This window comes from Salmo salar, chromosome ssa12 (assembly GCF_905237065.1).
Source record: "Salmo salar chromosome ssa12, Ssal_v3.1, whole genome shotgun sequence".
Taxonomy (NCBI): Eukaryota; Metazoa; Chordata; class Actinopteri; order Salmoniformes; family Salmonidae; genus Salmo; species Salmo salar.
This window is the reverse complement of record NC_059453.1, coordinates 50,595,255-50,614,307: the sequence shown is the minus strand read 5'-3', so window position 1 is coordinate 50,614,307 and position 19,053 is coordinate 50,595,255.

The window sequence follows — 19,053 nt, the reverse complement described above, 5'->3', positions numbered from 1 at the left end:
CACAACTCTTTCATGAGGCAGGACATAAACTCCGTACCTTGGTCTGTCAGGATCTCGTTCGGGATGCCCACCCGGCTAAAGAGGTGGAACAGCTCCCGGGCGATTCCCTTAGACATCGCCGCCTGTAGGGGAATGGCCGCAGGGATACTGGGTGGCATTATTCACTTTTACCAAGATATACCTGTGTCCTCGTGCAGTCTTTACCAGGGGTCCCACTATGTCCATGGTGATACGTTCAAAGGGCACCCCGATTATTGGCAGGGGGACCAGAGGGTTTCTGAAGTGTGCTTTCGGGGCAGTGAGTTGACACTCCGGGCAGCTGCGACAGTTGTCTTCCACGGCCCTCCTCATCCCGGGCCAGTGTAACCGGACTGCGATCCGTTCCAGGGTCTTCTCCATTCCCTGTTGTGCCCCCAACAGGTGGGTGTGGGCCAGTTGAAGAACGGTTCCTACGTACCATCGGGGCAGCAACAATACCTTTCGAAGTTACCCCCTGTTGGCGCGACACCTGATACAAAAGGTTATTCTTAATTTGGAAATGGGGGTATCGCCAGTCACTCACCCCGGAAGTAGCTGTCCATCCACCGCTATCACTTGGGCGGCGGCAGCTTTCAAGTTCGGATCCTCCCACTGGGCCGTCCCGAATTGTCCCCTCAGTTGGCCCCCAGCGGGGGTCTCTACTGGTCCCTCGAAATCGAGGAGGGGGAGGATGGGCTCCTCCTCCAGGGGTTCCCCAGGCAGATCGGGTTCCGGCGCCCCCTCCGACTCCGGAGCCGTAGACACATGCTAGTTAACCGGTTGCTTCCGGGCCGCACAGGCTATTGGTCATCCCCGCTCTCTTCTTTGGCTGGCTCGTACCTTCTTCCTCAATTCGTGCCCCCATAGTGCCGCGAACAGCGGACAATCCCATCCCACTAGGAGAGGTACCGGCAGCTCTGGTACTGCACCCACCATCATCTGACAGCTCCCTTGTGGCGTCACGATGTTGGTCCATACGGTGGGATACCGCTTTGTGTCCCTGTGAACACAGAAAATGGACATCTCCCTATCCCGTTTGGTCTCCTGGTTCAGCAGGCTCGTGATTACGAGTGTAACCATGCTTCCGGAGTCTAATATCACTTCCGTGTCGTGTCCGTCCACCTTCACCGGGACCATGGGGGCCAGTTGATTAGTGGTGTGCCCAACAGGAGGTGACATAGTTCACGGCGTGACCCACCTCGCCTCCGGGGCTAACTGATGGCATCGACTCCTCTCGAGCCGGGCAATTCCAGGCAATGTGCCCCCGGGCGCCACACTCGAAACGCCTCCTATGGTCTCCCTCTACCTGGGGTCGTCGGTGGCGGGTCGGCCCTACCCCTGCCGTCTCTCCACAGGTTTGCGGTCCTTTGGCCCTGCCAACTGTCGGTTCGGGGTACACCGCGGTGGGGCTGTCCTTCCGTCCCCTCGGACGGGTCGTCGACTCGGCCCGGCTCCCACTCAGCAGTGCCTGAGTGTTCTTATGCATCTCCACTCCTTCCAGGAGGCCCTCCAAGGTCTGGGGCGCGCATAGACTCGCGGCCCTCTTCATGTCATGGGGTAGCGCCCGTAAGAAGCGATCCATGACCACTTTGTCGAGGATGGAGAGGGTGGATACGTCCGTGAGAAGCCATGCCCTGGTGACACGCAGTAGGTCACTCATCTGGGCTCGGGGGGGATGCGTCGGATATGAACTTCCAGTCGTGGAACCGTTGAGCCAGGCTGTACCCATAGCGGCTGAGTATCTCCAATTTGAGTCCATCGTAGTTAGCCAGTTGTACGTCGTTCAGGTCCCAATACGCCTTTTGGGCATTCCCAGAGAGGAACTGCGGCCTTGGCCATCCTTCCCGTAGTGCTGTCCATTCAAATGTAAAGAGGTATGTTTCGATGTCATCGTCTTCCGTTAGCTTGATCAAAAACTGGTTGGGATGTGATCCAGGAGACACTCCTCCTTGCAGCTTCCTGACTTCCTCAACGAGGCAGACGTTTTGTAGTCGCTGTTCCTCCAGCATTCGTTCCTGAATCGCCTGTTGTGCTTGTTGGGCCCGGACGAACTGAGCTATCAACTCGTCCACGCTGATACTGTGTAAACGTCAACCCTGATCTGACCACGTTATCAGACATGCCCGCATTCTCCACCACTTGTGGCAGACCAGGTGGGTTTGGTCAAGACGTTTACCAATATCAGACACGGACAGAGAAGGATTAGCTCAGTTTCAAGGGTGTTTATTTAAATAATAGATCAAAAAGAAAATGATAGGTCTCCCATTGAGACCCTCTCCGGGATGCCGTCTTCTGGTATTCCAGGTCTGGTGGTATCCTGTCGGGCACAAAACTGAACTCCCTCTTCTTACCTCTGCAACCATCAACCATACCACGGGAGTCCTTTCTTCCCCCATTCCTCCTCTGTGTGCTGCCCTTCTGGCAGCTTTATGGGCCTTGCACAGCTGGTGAGCAAACCACCCTTGATTACTCACCAGCTCCCAATCAGCCCCAATTAGTCCTGGCTGGAGAGCCCGTCGAGATCTGGCACGTCCAGCAGATGAAGCCATCGCCTCGTGATGTATACTCCATCTGTTACAAGGCCTCGACGAGTCTTCCCCTGGTGGCTGACCTGCTGTACACCTCAATAAAAATAAATACAATTGGCACTGCCCTTTTTCTCCGTTCTTGTGACCATTTGATCACCTGTTAGGGCTAGGGGGCAGTCTTTGCACGGCTGGATAAAAAAATGTACCCGATTTAATCTGGTTACTAATCCTACCCAGTAACTAGAATATGCATATACTTATTATATATGGATAGAAAACACTCTAAAGTTTCTAAAACTGTTTGAATGGTGTCTGTGAGTATAACAGAACTCATTTGGCAGGCAAAACCCTGAGACATTTTCTGACAGGAAGTGGATACCTGATGTGTTGTATTACCTTTAAACCTATGCCATTGAAAAACACAGGGGCTGAGGAATATTTTGGCACTTCCTATTGCTTCCACTAGATGTCACCAGCCTTTACAAAGTGTTTTGAGTCTTCTGGAGGGAGATCTGACCGAACAAGAGCCATGGAACGATGATGGCCCATTAGACACCTGGCGCGCGAGTTCATGTTGGGTACCCTCGTTCCAATACGTTATAAAAGAGAATGCATTCGTCCACCTTGAATATTATTCATGTTCTGGTTAAAAAAGGCCCTAATGATTTATGCTATACAACGTTTGACATGTTTGAACGAACGTAAATATATTTTTTCCCCTCGTTCATGAAGTGAAGTCCGGCGGGCTTAGATCATGTGCTAACAAGACGGAGATTTTTGGACATAAATGATGAGCTTTTTTGAACAAAACTACATTCGTTATGGACCTGTGATACCTGGAAGTGACATCTGATGAAGAGAATCAAAGGTAATGGATTATTTACATAGTGTTTTCGATTTTAGATCTCCCCAACATGACGACTAGTCTGTATCGCAACGCGTATTTTTCTGGGCGCAGTGCTCAGATTATTGCAAAGTGTGATTTCCCAGTAAGGTTATTTTTAAATCTGGCAAGTTGATTGCGTTCAAGAGATGTAAATCTATAATTCTTTAAATTACAATATAATATTTTACCAATGTTTTCTAATTTTAATTATTTAATTTTTGGTGCTGACTTGACTTCCGGTTATTGGAGGGAAACGATTTCCTCAACATCAATGCCATAGTAAAACGCTGTTTTTGGATATAAATATGAACTTGATAGAACTAAAAATGCATGCATTGTCTAACATAATGTCCTAGGAGTGTCATCTGATGGAGATTGTAAAAGGTTAGTGCATCATTTTAGCTGGTTTTATGGTTTTGGTGACCCTGTCTTTGAATTGACAAAACATTACACACAACTCTTGTAAATGTACTGTCCTAACATACTCTAAATTTATGCTTTCGCCGTAAAACCTTTTTGAAATCGTAAAACGTGGTTAGATTAAGGAGATGTTTATCTTTCAAAGGGTGTAAAATAGTTATATGTTTGAAAAATTTGAATTTTGACATTTATTTGGATTCAAATTTGCCGCTCTTGAAATGCACCTGCTGTTGATGGAGTGCACCACGGGTGGGACGCCTGCGTCCCACCTAGCCCATAGAGGTTAACAAACCCTGCCTTGCCTATGTCGACAGAATCAAGACGATAATGTTTGTTAACATTACATTTGTCAAACATGACTGGTGTTAAGCCTAGACTATATTTTTGTAATTAATAATCTCATTAAAGTTTGGCTACATTTCTGGCGCCTCCTTCATGTCAGCACTGCAGTCTCATCACAGTGGAGCTACATTTATACTCATTCAAATCACAAGTGTGTCCCGAAGTTGAAGGTTTTATTAATCCCCTTGCCACTTTCAGGAAGTCACCCTCAGTTTCATCAGCAACACATGAAAACAGAGGGCCCTCCAAGCAAGTTGGTAGGGGCAAGGTGTTCGTTTGGGATTCAATGCGAGTCGGCTGGCAGACTTGAAATGACAGCCTGTTTGAGAGAGGGAGACAAACAAAAACGTATTGTAGATGGGTATATGAAAAACTACATCTCTGCTGTAGCTTGATCAGTAGGCCTACGTTTAATCACTTTCTTGTTTTGCTCTCTCTTCCACTAGTCCACTGGGCCTTCTTTGCCTCCCTTTTGCTCTGTCTTGGATCAGCCAGAGACAATTTTGAATGGGTTTCTCTACATCTGCCTCTGTCATTTCTAACAGAGCTGCATTTCTAAGAACTGACACTAGAAGGGAAAATATTAAGCAAAAAAGTATCAGCACATTTCTATTTAACAAGAGTGGTGATGGGCGGCATCCCAATTCTCCACACTTTTCTAAAGGTATTCACTTGCACACTCCTCATGGATTTTAAAGGAATTGAATTGGTGTGGGTATTGGCTGGAGGGATTGATTGATTTAATTTATTTGACAATTAAAAAAGTACAAGGCTACTCCGGCCGGAGACAACCGAACATGCATAACAAAATGATTGAGGATAAGGCAAGGTGGAATATACCCCATTTGTTGTGGATGTTAGAGCAGCGAATGCTGTGGATGGGCTCTCTCTGTTGTCTTTACACTAGCTGATTTCTAAGAGCTTCTGTATTTTAACACCTATTTGATTTACAAAAGTCTTTGTTTTCACTTACTAATAAAACAGAAAAATATCACATTAATGGTTGAACCTACCCATTATGATGTCCTTCACTGGTCGCGTCCTGATGCCAATCTTCTGTCCTCTCCCGCATCAATTTAATTGGGTGGCTAGGTCAGATCTGAAAACCTTCCCGCACATCTGCCACACTGTCTTTTTTACATCATTACCCCCAGTTATGGATAACTTTGAGATCTGTTTAAAATGTTAATACAGACAATTATATTGTCTTTCAAATCTGCCTGTTATACTTTCAGAACATACTAGTTCAAGTCTTACCAGATATGTGTCTGCACACTAATACAGTTCCAACCCAGCACTAACACCTGACTCAACTAATCAACTCCTCATTTTAGTTGAATCAGGTGTGTTTTGAGGTAGGCTAGAACAGCCTTTCATAACCCATTCCCCGGTTGCTGCAGCCATTTCAATACTGTATTCCAACACTATGCACACCTTAACTGCTTCTGGATGTGCTAGTGTTGAGGTATATCAAATATATGGAACAACTGATGGACCCTGACTGGGTCGAGAAAATGGCTGTGCTAGAACACATAAAGGTCATTAAGAGTTATAAACTGGGTGGTTCGAGCCCTGAATGCTGATTGGCTGACAGCCGTGGTTTATCAGACCTTATACCATGTGCATTACCAAACATGTATTTTTACTGCTCTAACTACATTGGTAACCAGTTTATAACATCAGTAAGGCACCTTGGGAGTTTGTGATATATGGCCAATATACCACGGTTAAGGGCTGTATCCAGGCTGTACTCTGCGATGCGTCGCGGATAAGAACAGCCCTTAGTCGTGGTATATTGGCCATATACCACACTCCCATGTGCCTTGTTTAATTATACTATAACACAAAGTTGTTATTAATCCCTCTATAGATTTGGGGCGGCAGGTAGCCTAGTGGTTAGAATGTTGGGTTGGTAACCAAAAGGTTGCTGGATCAAGTCCCCAAGCTGAAAATTGCTTGTTCTGCCCCTGAACAAGGCAGTTAACCCACTGTTCCCTGGTAGGCTGTCATTCTACATAAGAATTTCTTCTTAACTGGCTTGCCTAGTTAAATAAAAAAGATAATAGTTTCTGTGGCACTGTCACGGTTGTCGTAAGGAAGAGGGGACCAAAGTGCAGCGTGTGTGTCGTTCCACATTTTATTTACACTGTGAAACTATGCAATACATATAAATAAACTGAATGACAAAAACAACAAACCGTGACGCAGAGTTAACATACACGTACTAAAAAACAATCTCCCACAAACCCAGGTGGAAAAAAACCCTACTTAAGTATGATCTCGAATTAGAGACAACGAGGACCAGCTGCCTCTAATCGGAGATCATCCCAAACAAAACCCCAACATAGAAATACAAAACTACACCCTGACAACATAGAAATAAAAAACATAGGAAAAAAACCCTGTCACGCCCTGACCTACTCTACCATACAAAATAACACCCTCCAAAGGTGCAGACTCCAACTGCACCTAAACAAAACAACAAACCCCCCCCCCAACAAAAGGGAGGGTAGGGTGGGTAACTACTGTCTATGGCGGCTCTGGTGCAGTACACATAACCTTCCCATCCCGCGGATCCTCCAACAGAGGAGGCGGCTCCGGTTCGGGGCGTAAACCCCGCTCCGCTGGCTATCCCTCTGCTTCTGTGCCACCGGACTGTGGATCGTCGGAGGAGGAACCGGACTGTAGATCATCGCCTGAGGCTCTGTACTGCAGACCGCCGCCGGAGGTTCTGGACTGCAGAACGCCGCCGGAGGTTCTGGGCTGCAGAACGCCGCCGGAGGTTCTGGGCTGCAGGCCGCAGCCGGAGGTTCTGGGCTGCAGGCCGCAGCCGGAGGTTCTGGGCTGCAGGCCGCCGCCGGAGGTTCTGGGCTGCAGGCTGTCGCCGGAGACTCTGGGCTGCAGGCCGTCGCCGGAGACTCTGGGCTGCAGGCCGTTGCCGGAGACTCTGGACTGCAGGCTGTCGCCGGAGGGTCCGGACTGGGGAACGTCGCCGCAGGGTCCGGACTGGGGAACGTCGCCGCAGGGTCCTGACTGGGGAATGTCGCCGCAGGGTCCTGACTGGGGAATGTCGCCGCAGGGTCCTGACTGGGGAACGTCGCCGGAGGGTCCGGACTGTGGCCCATCTCAGGAGGGTCCGGACTGTGGCCCGTCTCAGGAGGTTCCGGACTGCGGGCCCGTCTCAGGAGGTTCCGGACTGTGGCCCGTCTCAGGAGGTTCCGGACTGTGGGCCGTCTCAGGAGGTTCCAGACTGTAAAACGTCTCAGGAGGTTCCGGACTGTAAAACGTCGCCGGAAGCTCTGGACTGGGAACTGTCGCCGGAAGCTCTGGACTGGGAACTGTCGCCGGAAGCTCTGGACTGGGAACTGTCGCCGGAAGCTCTAGACTGAGAACTGTCGCCGGAAGCTCTGGACTGGGAATGCGCACTGGAGGCCTGATGCGTGGGGCTGGCACAGGTGTCGCCAGACTAGTAACACACACCTCAGGGCAAGTGCGGGGAGCAGGAACAGGACACCCTGGACTGGGCAGGCGCACTGGAAGCCTGATGCCTGGGGCTGGCACAGGTGGCGCCAGACTGGTAACACGCACCTCAGGGCAAGTGCGAGGAGCAGGCACAGGGCATACCAGGCTGAATAGACTCACTGGAGGCCGGGTACGTGGGGCAGGCACAGGATATACTGGGCCATGGAGGCGCACTGGAGATCTCGAGCGTGGAGCTGGCACAACCCGTCCTGGTTGGATGCTCAACCTAGCTCGACAAATGCGGGGCACAGATCGCACCGGCCTGTGAATCACCGCATAACACGGTGCTTGCTTTGTCACTCGCTCCCCACGGTAAGCACGGGGAGTTGGCTCAGGTCTCCAACCTGACTCTGCCAATCTCCCCATGTGCTGCCCCCCCCAAAAACAATGTTTGGGGGCTGCCTCTCGCACTTGCCTCATGGCAGGTATAGTGCCTCGTAATATCGTCGCTCCGCTTTAGCTGCCTCAATTTCCTCTTTCGGACGGCGATACTCCTCAGCCTGACTCCAGGGTCCTTTCCCGTCCAGAATTGCCTCCCAAGTCCATTCCTGTTTCTCCTGGGCACGCTGCTTGGTCCTTTGGTGGTGGGAGATTCTGTCACAGTTGTCGTAAGGAGGAGCGGACCAAAGTGCAGCGTGTGTGTCGTTCCACATTTTATTTAAACTGTGAAACTATGCAATACATATAAATAAACTGAATGACAAAAACAACAAACCGTGATGCAGAGTTAACATACACGTACTCAAAAACAATCTCCCACAAACCCAGGTGGAAAAAAACCCTACTTAAGTATGATCTCCAATTAGAGACAACGAGGACCAGCTGCCTCTAATTGGAGATCATCCCAAACAAAACCCCAACATAGAAATACAAAACTAGACTCTGACAACATAGAAATAGAAAACATAGGAAAAAAAACCCTGTCACGCCCTGACCTACTCTACCATAGAAAATAACATCTTTCTATGGTCAGGACGTGACAGGTACACACTACTGGTCAACATGTGCTACCAAAATGATTCTGAAGTGTGCCAGGCCTTGCAGTCCCAACATAGAAAGAAGGTGGAGGCTGGGGGAGAGAATTTCGGCAGGCAATAAATTGGCCTTGCCGAAAACCTCCCCACCTTCTAATTTCCTTAGTTTTGTCACTAGAGTCAAATACTTTATGTGGTACATATCAGAGTCAAATACTTTCTATAGAACAAACTTCACGTCAGGATAGGCAACCAAAATGAATAATTAATAAGCTTTACGTATCGGCCTCATGGCCTTCGTCAGATCTGTTTTACCTCTGACGAAGGCCGTGAGGCCGATACACAAAGCTTATTAAAGAGCAGTGATACTATCAAGAGCAGTGTGCGGGTTCCTTTTTTTTTTAAATTTCCCTTCTCGTAAATAGAACTTAGAAAAGCATGACTGGATAGCATACAATCATAGATACAATTTGGCTACAACGGCCTACATACATTTACAATGAATAGCAAAATCACAAGAATGGCTTCAGATCAAAATCTACGTTGAGACCGAAGGGAGCTTTATATTAAAGATCCAGGCAGTCTCTCGTTTTAACAATGAATTGTCAAGGTCAGGGAGAGAGGGTGACAGGGAGGGAGGGTGATGTGTTCGATGACGCTATAACGAATGGACAAAATAGAGTGGTTCGCTTCCAAAAAGTGGTCCGCAAATGGGGACGTCAAGTTTTTGCACCTAATGGTGCTACGATGCCCAGAGATTCTTACTTACAATTCACGCCTCGTTTTACCCACATAATTTTTACCACAGAGACAAGTTATTAGATAAATAACTGCCTTAGTGGAGCACATGATAACACCTTTGATTGGGATCTGTTTCCCTGTTTGAGGGTGTTTGAAGGATCTTCATTTGTAAGTGCCATTGCATTGAGCGCAGCCATTACACTTGTAGTTTCCATCCGGAGAGGCGCAAATAGACGTTGTGCGGGGTTTTTTTTGGGGTGGTAAATCAGAGTTTACCAATTAATCTCTGAGATTTCTGCCCCGCGAGAAAACGACCAAGGGAGGGTCCAAAAACACAATACCGATACTGTCATCGGATCTTAGAATGTGCAAATGTTTGTGAACGATTCCCTTAATTTGTTCAGAGCACTTTGAATAGCACGTAGTAAGAAATGAAGAATTCTTCTTTTTACGAGACTGTCCTTTGGATTTTCTCAATGGCAGTATTAATCTGAAAATGTTTGTAACCCCTCTCCTTGAATTTTCTTTGCATCTCAGCCATATTTCTGTCGAAATCTGATTGTTTTTAGCAAATTCTTTGGATTCAAAAGAATTGGCTGTAGGGCAAACTGTTTTTCAAGGGAAGCGGGTGACAGCTATCAGCCCTCAACAAACTGTTAGGATCAGTAGGTTTCCTGTAAAGATCAGTGTATAGAACATTTTCCTCACACAAAATCATAAGATCAAGGAAACTGATTTGACGTGTGTCAGATTGCATACTCAGTCTCAGGTGCTCAGAACAAGAGTTAAGAAAAGCATGGAATGCCTTGAGCTGTGTTGCATCACCCCCCCAATCTAACAAATCATAATGTTAGGTAACAAAACATTTTTGAAAGGATTGAGAACTGACTGTTTCTCCATGTAACCCACATACAAATTAGCATAGTTAGGAGCCATAGGGGCTCCCATAGCAGTATCCTTCATCTGAATAAAGAAATCATTTAGAAACTTGAAATAGTTGTGTGTGAGTACTATTTCAGGCAATGTTATAATACGTGCACTGGAAGGTAGTTCATTAGGGTCATGTTGCAGAAGAAAATGTTCCATGGCTTCAATACCGCCCTCGTGTGGAATATAGTCAAGCACACAACTGGTTCGATCTTTCTCTCTCCAGTCAGGTGGTCCACCTTCCCAGTGGCCGACATGGTTGCTGTAAGGACAGTCGAGAGGACATGGATGTCTCGTTTGTTATGCCACTTTACTGCCAGCTGTTGACCATTCTCCTTGAACTCCACCACCCCCCTTTGCATCTTCCTGATTCCGAATGCCAGAATCCCTTTCCTGTTAGTCTGGACTGTGTCACAGCCCCCGGTGCTGTTGGAGTGAAGATGCTGGAATAATGTGGGACTGCTGTATCAATTGTCCACATACAAAGTGTGGCCCTTCCTGAGATGAGGAGCCAGAATGGTCATTACCACAGAACCGGACACACCAAACCACTCATAATGTTGGATGTCAGTGGTGGACCCTGTGTAAACTATAATGTCCTGGACAAATCCTGTCTTCACATCGCACATAACAAAGAGCTAGACCCCAAACCTGTGCCTTTTGGAGGGAATGTATTGACAGAATGAAAGCCTACCCTTTCATAACATCAGGGATTAACTAACTAGCAAAGCAGGTTAGGTGAATTAACGTAGGAGGTTAAGAGAATGAGGTTAAGGTTAGGAAAAGGGTTACAAAGGGTTACAATGCTACAGTAGTCAACAATTGCTGACCCGGACACAACCACTAGACGGAGCTGTTGTGGGCCTAGCTATTCCATCTAGCCACAATGGTAGAAACATAAACAAATCATCTGTGGCGACAAATTATCAGTATCATAGCACCGGCACGTGTCACTTGTATCAATAAATCACTATAAGAAACTGGTTTGTGTGGTAATCATTTCTTTATTTACTGTTTTATTTACATGTTTTCAAGTACTATAGACAAATCATGCATTCTTGTTCTTCCATAGATTGTAATGGACAAATATGATATGTGTAAAATACTTTTTGGAACTTTGTATTGATCATGATGAGCTAATGCTAAGCTATTTGCCGGCTATATGTGGTTTCACTATCTCCAAAATAAGCCCGATGCGTTTCTATGGGCAAATTTTTGGACCTTAGCTTGTCGCCTACCTTCCTGCCTTTGGTACAACATTAGGGCGGAGACATTAGCATCTCGTCATTATATGCAGACCTCTGGTGTCACGTAAACGTCTGTCAGACCAAAGATGTTACAGCAAAAATTTGGTAAAGGGATGGTTCACTCGTCTTTTGAGTAAACTTCCGGGAAGTGAATGATGGGAAGCAAATGATGTAGTTGACACACCCCCTTCGCCTTCAACATGCATACTGCAAACAGACCCAACTGATCTTGTCACCTAGTCTTATCTTTGGTTTATGCGGAAAAGCATAAATTCATGCTATCCTTTTGCCCTTTTGAGTTCATTGAGAGAGATTTGGGCTCCCAACGAGGTTGCTTCCTCTGTTGATGGAAGAGGAGTTCTTAATTATTTTAGAAAGGACTTAGTCTGACTTGGTGTGGATTTACAATCAGAGGTGTACAGTTCTTTATAGAAGAGGTAGAATCTTTGATTGATTAATTTGGGTTCTTATAGTAATTCCCCGGTTTCAGATTCAATAGTTGCTATATCAACAAATGTATCATTACTGCGTAAGTTGTTGGAAACTAAACAACTGGGACAATTACCGTGGAGGTAATGCTTGAGTTGTACTCGATGGATGACAACTTCTGCTCTCTGTCTTAACAATAAATTAAGTTCTGTCTTGACTTTACAAAGAATAATAGCTACCTGGTCTGAAAAGAGTGTTTGTTGAGAACACTCTAACAGAGTTAAAAACATTTCAAAATTGGATATATCTTCTTCCTTCATTGTGATTTCTTCAACCTAGATGCAAATGCAGTTGTATTATTTTTTGTAAAACTTTTGGTGCCATCCCATATAATATGGGGTCATCGACTGAATTTTTATTGATCATTATGAAATAGTTTAGTTAAATTTCTAATTAATCACAGAATGTAGGATTTTGTAGTAATGCAATGTTGAAGCGCCATCTTGTGGCTCTTAGAAGATTCTGAAATTTGAAGTTGGCAGTAGTAAGCATGGTGGTCAGACAAGCTGACATGCCAAATTTCTATTTTCTTAATTCAAGATAATAGAGGTGTAGATAATAGTATGAAATCGATTCGTGAGAATGATTCATGCCTGTGTAGGGAGTGTACTCTTTGCTTTAGGATTATGCGCTCGCCAGGCATCAATGAGGTTGTAATCAAGACTATATGTTGGAGAGCCTTGGTGGAGTGCGGATTGTAGTTGGTCTTATTAGATTGTTCCCGCATATCCAAAATGACATTCATGTCTGTCCCAATAACCAGATGGAATTCAGTTAATTCTAACAATATGCTGTTCAGAGAATCAAAGGCAATTTTCTTTCCATTGTGGATACATTTAAGGAAAGTGATTCTGCCTTCTTGGTCTTTGCCTTTACCCAAGATGGACATTTTGAGTTTCTAATGTATCATTATCATTGCACCTTCATTTTGTTTGGGGCTGAAACAGGCAGTTTGTACAAATAGTTCTCTATTCTATTTAAGTCCTTTTGCAGCAGGTGTGTTTCTTGGAGCATTGCTATATCAACATGATTTCTTGCTAGGATATCAAGACAGCCGGAACGTTTAATAGGACCGTTTTGGCCTTTGAAATTCCAAGAGAGAATGGCAAGCGTTGCCATTGTTTTAAAATGTATTATTTCTTAATGTAATTGTTATCTTTAATGTTAATAAGCCCATGGATGTGAAACAAAAAGCAGGACCGACAGGGAAACGCACCCATTGCGTAGCTGGGATCTCACCTTGTTGTAGGTCACCCTCTGTTTTAGCAGTTCGGCGCTCAGATCTGGGTAGATGCTGATCCTCGTTTCTGCATAGGTCAGAGCCCCAAATTCCGCTGCGATGCAAACAATTTACAGTTTGACTTCAAAACTGTGGATTCGTACAATCATACACCAAGATCTGCTCCGGAGAGGACCCATGCCGTGCGCAATGTTTATCAGCGGCATGTGACGCAGCTTCTCTTGCCCAAACAGAAAAGATCATGAAGAAAGTTGGGTTGCCCACTTCCACACCAGTTTACAGTCCAGGGACCCGCACATTGAAATTATGAGAATAATATTGAATTCTATTACATTTTTTAGTAGATTGATTTCCCCTCCTAACTTAGTTTGCGCTGTTTACAGGTCATGAAGTTGCCCCTCAGTTACATTGGCCCCTGTCTCCAAACATTCCACTTTAGTTGATCTGGTATCCACTTTAGAAGTGAGCAGTGCAAGAGATTCATTTATTAATGAATTAATAAATGTTAATTGCAAGTCAAGGGCAGAGGTAATTTCCTCACGAACAATCTCTCGGCTAGTAGTAGCCAACTCTTTCTGTTGTCGGGTGTTGAGAGCCGCCATGTTCCCACAGGTGAATTGTGAACGGACAAAATATGCCAGCTGCTAGAGCGAAATAGACGTGCTATTGTTCTTTGTAATACAGTGAATGTGTAAGGACAGACACTGAGAGACGAGAAGCAAGTACAAGGAGTGAACATTTAAGCACCAGAGAGGGGGAGCGGGAGAAGGCGTGACAGTACCCACCCACTCTAGGGGTGCCACTCGGCATCCCACCTGGGCGAGCCTGACAGGCCGGCCGAGACATGGGAGTTGGACGAGCCAGCTGAGGCGTGGAAGTCCGACGAGCCGGCTGAGGCGTGGGAGCCTGACGAACCGGCTTAGGCGTGGGAGTCTGACGAACCGGCTTAGGCGTGGGAGCCCGACGAGCCTGCTGAGGCGTGCAAGCTTGACGATCCCACTGAGGCGTGGGAGCCTGACGAGCCGGCTGAGGCGCGGGAGCCTGATGAGCCGGCTGAGGCTTGACGTGGGATGTGAGCCTGATGAGCCTGGCTGAGGTGTGGGAGCCCGACGAGCCGGCTGAGGCATATCGTGGGGTGTTAGCCTGTCGAGCCAACCGAGGCAAGGAAACCTCTCGAGCCAGCTAAGGCATGGAAGCCCAACGAGCCAGCTGAGGCACCCCCAGTTCCTTCAGCAGCGGCACCCTGACCTGACGTCACCAACAAAAACAAAGAACAAAAACTCCCTGATGCTTCAAATTGTGGTGTCAGCATTCTGTAAGGACAGGCGCTGGGAGACAAGAAGCAAGTACAGGGAGTGAACATTTAATAAACAATGGACATGAAACAGAACACGGACAGTGTCTGGACAGGGGAAACAAAAGGGCAATAATGCTGACACGGGGAACAAACTGAGGATCAGACAGATATAGAGGCAATCAACAAAGTGAAGGAGTCCAGGTGAGTCCAATGAGCGTAATGATGGTGACAGGTGTGCGCAAGGATGGGCAGCCTGGCGCCCTCGAGGGCCAAAGAGGGGGAGCGGGGGCAGGCGTGACAGAACGTCCCACACCTTAATGTGATGTTATATGTTGACAATCTTTTGAAAATAAGTATCTTAAATCATAGTTACTTTTGCAAAAGAAAGCTACGAGAAAGCCACGCGTTTCAATGCATTCCACCAGAACTGGAACACCTCAGCTCCTCATTTATCTTGACATATTGTACTGTCGATAAACTGCATGCACTTGGTGAAAAGCCACGTCATAATATCTACAGTACACTCAAATTACTGTAATCAATCAAAACCTCTTCTGACAAAATATCACTTTTCCTCAAGACCAAATATCTAACGCTAGTTGTCGAGTGACCTCCGGCCTGTACGGTGTGCATATTAAGACAACCTTAGTCTCAGCAGGATTTATACAAGACACAGTACAGAGCTGAGTGTGGGGAGAAGAATGTACTGTATATACCTCATAGTCATAATATAGCTACAGAGGGGGCTTTGGTCAAGCCCAAGAGACTGGACTGGAGGAGGGGAGATACTGCTTAACATAGAGAGCACAAAAACAAAGTGAGAACAGAACAGAGTAAAGACAAAGAAAGAAAAAATAAAGTCTGGAAAGGGAATGAAAGATACAAAGATTAAATCAGAGATAGAAGTATCGAGAAAGAGAGAGAGGGGAGAGGATAAAATTAGAAGGGCTAGAGGTGGAGAACAAAATTAAAAAGTGTAATGAGAGCGCGGGACCGCGAGTGAAGCTTGAAGAGTTTGAAGAGGCTGTGAAGATGTTTCTGATGTCTTCTGTTTGGCGTTTGACTATGTACTGTGCTGTTGATCAAGCACCAAAGTGTTTATGGGGCAGACATTTGGATTCCCCCTCTTCTCTGTGGCGTCAGATTTAGCTGAGCGCTTGATGCCACTGCATTGATTTCGCTTCACCCTTTCAACTGACAAAAGAAGAGAGGAATCAAAAAAGAGAGAACCTCATCATGAGACCTCTATTGTACACAGGCACAAGCCTTAAAGGTCAACATGAAAAACTCCCTTTGAAACACCAACTCACAGAATAACATAATGACAATTAAAATCCAACACCTAAGGGAAGCCAAAGTAGGACCAGGCCAGCCCAGCTCAGTAGATTGCGTTGCAGGTTGGAGATTACCATAAGATTGCTCGCATTTGAATGTGGCTCCTGAGATGTTTAAAGTGAAATTATGGAGAATTGAAAAGTACCTAGTTATTTTTTAAACATCCTGTTTTGGACTTAACGTGTCAATGTATGGCTCATACATGCATAATAAACCATATGCAGTCCTCTCCCAGCAGAGAAAGGCACATCATTCTTAATTCTAACCTGACATCATTTAGTGCACAGGATCTGTGCACTTATTCCTGTTATGTAGTGAACTGTGCTCTGATGCAAGAGGGATTGCCTGGCAGCATGTGCTTACCATTAGTTATTTTGATAACTGTAAAAAAATTCAGGTAACTGTCAAAATAAAGGAAACACCAAAATAAAGTGTCTTAATAAGGCATTGGGCCACCATAAGCTAGAACAGCTTCAATGTACCTTGGCATAGATTCTACAACTGTCTGTAACTCTATTGGTGGGATGCAACACCATTCTTCCATGAGAAATTCCATAATTTGGTGTTTTGTTGATGGTGGTGGAAAATGCTGTCTCAGGTGCCGCTCCAGAATCTTCCATATGTGTTCAATTAGGTTGAGATCTGGTGACTGAAAGTTTGACAACTTGTGCCCTGTGGATGGGGGCATTGTCATTCTTTGGGGGCATGGCCATGGTAGCCAACCCTCATGAAAAAGTACTACTGAATTACTTCTCATCACTACTACACAAGATATACACAAAACCTATTGGTTTTACTACTTGACTGCTATTGAGATGGGTAGTAATCCAGTAGAGATTTATGTAATTTAAGTAGTAATGAACAGTGTTGGTATTAGTTACTTGAAAAAATAATTTATTTCATATTACTCATTACATTTAACAAAAGTAACATGTTACTTTACAATATGACTTTGTGTGGGTATAAGGGCACAAGGCCCAAATGCAGACACAGGAGGCAGATGGTTGAGCTCCGATATTTATTATACCAAAAGGGGTAGGCAAAAGGCAGGTCGGGGACAGACGAGTTCATAAACCAAGTCCGAGTCCAAACAGTACCAGGGGATAGGCAAGCTCGAGGTCAGGACAGGCAGGGGTTCAGTGAACAGGTCCGAGTCCAAACAGTACAAGGGGATAGGCAGGCTCGAGGTCAAAACAGGCAGTGGTCAGGCAGGCGGATTCGGCGTCAGGGCAGGCAAGGGTCAAAACCAGGAGGGTTAGGAAAAAACAGAGACTAGGAAAAATAGGAGCTAGGAGAAACGCTGGTTGACTTGGCAAAACAAGACGAACTGGCACAGAGAGACAGGAAACACAGGGATAAATACACCGGGGACTAATGGGGAAAACAGGAGACACCTGGAGATAATCACAAAGACAGGTGAAGCAGATCAGGGTGTGACAGTGGGAAGTAATGCGTTATATTAATATCTATATTACCTTGCATTACTTTTATGAATAAAATCTCACCGTTTGTTTGACTGTGGGAGGGAGCAAGGCGAGGCATGTGCATTCTACCAAAGATCAAATAAAGCAAAATGTTATTTGTCACATTCGCCGAATACAACAGGTGTAGGCCTTACAGTGAAATGCTTACTTACAAGCCCTTTTAACCAACAATGCAGTTTTAAGAAAAATACCAAAAAAAAGTACGAAAAAAAAGTAACAAATAATTAAAGAGCAGCAGTAAAGTAACAGTAACGAGGCTATATACATGGGGTACCGCTACAGAATCAATGTGCGGGGGCACAGGTTAATCGAGGTAATTGAGGTAATATAGTACATGTAGGTAGAGTTATTAAAGTGACTATGCATAGACAATAACAGAGTAGCAGCAGCGTAAAAGGGCGCTATGGTGTTGAACGCTGAGCTGTAGTCAATAAATAGTAGTGCTACCGACCCGATCAAACTCAGGTTTGATCACCAGTTTCTCATTTCATCTATGGTGCTGCTTTCCTTTGTTAGTTTACAAGTTCTGTGCTATCATATGGGCTGCTTAATTAGCCATATATAATGTTAGCCAACATCTGTACAGATTTCCTATTTTGTCATTGAAAATCTGTCTCGAGCCGCCTGCTCTGGTTATAGACTGCACACACACAGACCCGTAGAGATGTATAGAGGGCCAGTAGATGGGAAAGCCCTCTATGTTCTTTGCTATCAATGATAAATATCAAAGGTGTGCCCTCTATACATTTCTATGGACAGCAGCTGTCATGACATTTCTCCAAACAGCCTTTCTAAATGAGGAAAGAAGTCGAGATCGGATCATGGAAATGCGCCAGGTAGAGATAAGATTCTGAAAGTAATGCACGCATTGTTTGACAAAGTAACTATAATAATATTACCCAATTTCAAAAAGTAATGTGTTACTTTACTCTGTTACTCATAAAAGTAATCTGATTACGTAACACTTTACTTTTGTAACGAATTACCCCATCACTGGTAATGAGTGATAAATACAAATCACTACATAATTCTCCCTTGATAATGACTACTGTGTAACTACTGAGCTTTTGGGTCTCTACTACCTAAAACCTACACAATTCCTACATGTTCACTATTGAATTACTACATAATGCCTACACATTACTTCTGTATGCCTACTCATTCCCTATTGAATTACTACTGCTTTTTGTGTGTGTTCTGTCACTACTGACTTGCTCCTGATCCTTTTTCATTTCCTAGATAAACCTTTATGAACTACTATTGAAAACGGACACATTTACTACTGTTTGCCAATTCAAAATCACTATTGACATCTTCTTGTTGCACTACTGTGTCACTACTACTCTAGTGTATATGTTATTTCCTTAAGTTTGTAACTGTAGTTATATCATCAAACAAGAAACAATAAGTTACATTTCATCCATTACATATTAAATGACATATTTACACTTTTTTGTTAATCCCTTTGAGGCCTTGTCTTCATTCAGCTTTGATTTAACTCTCTTCAAAGCCTCTTTTCTTGCGGCCACATTTCTCCACCAAGTAACCTTTTACTTGGACAACCAATTATAAGTCATTATCAATCATTATGCTAACATAGGTC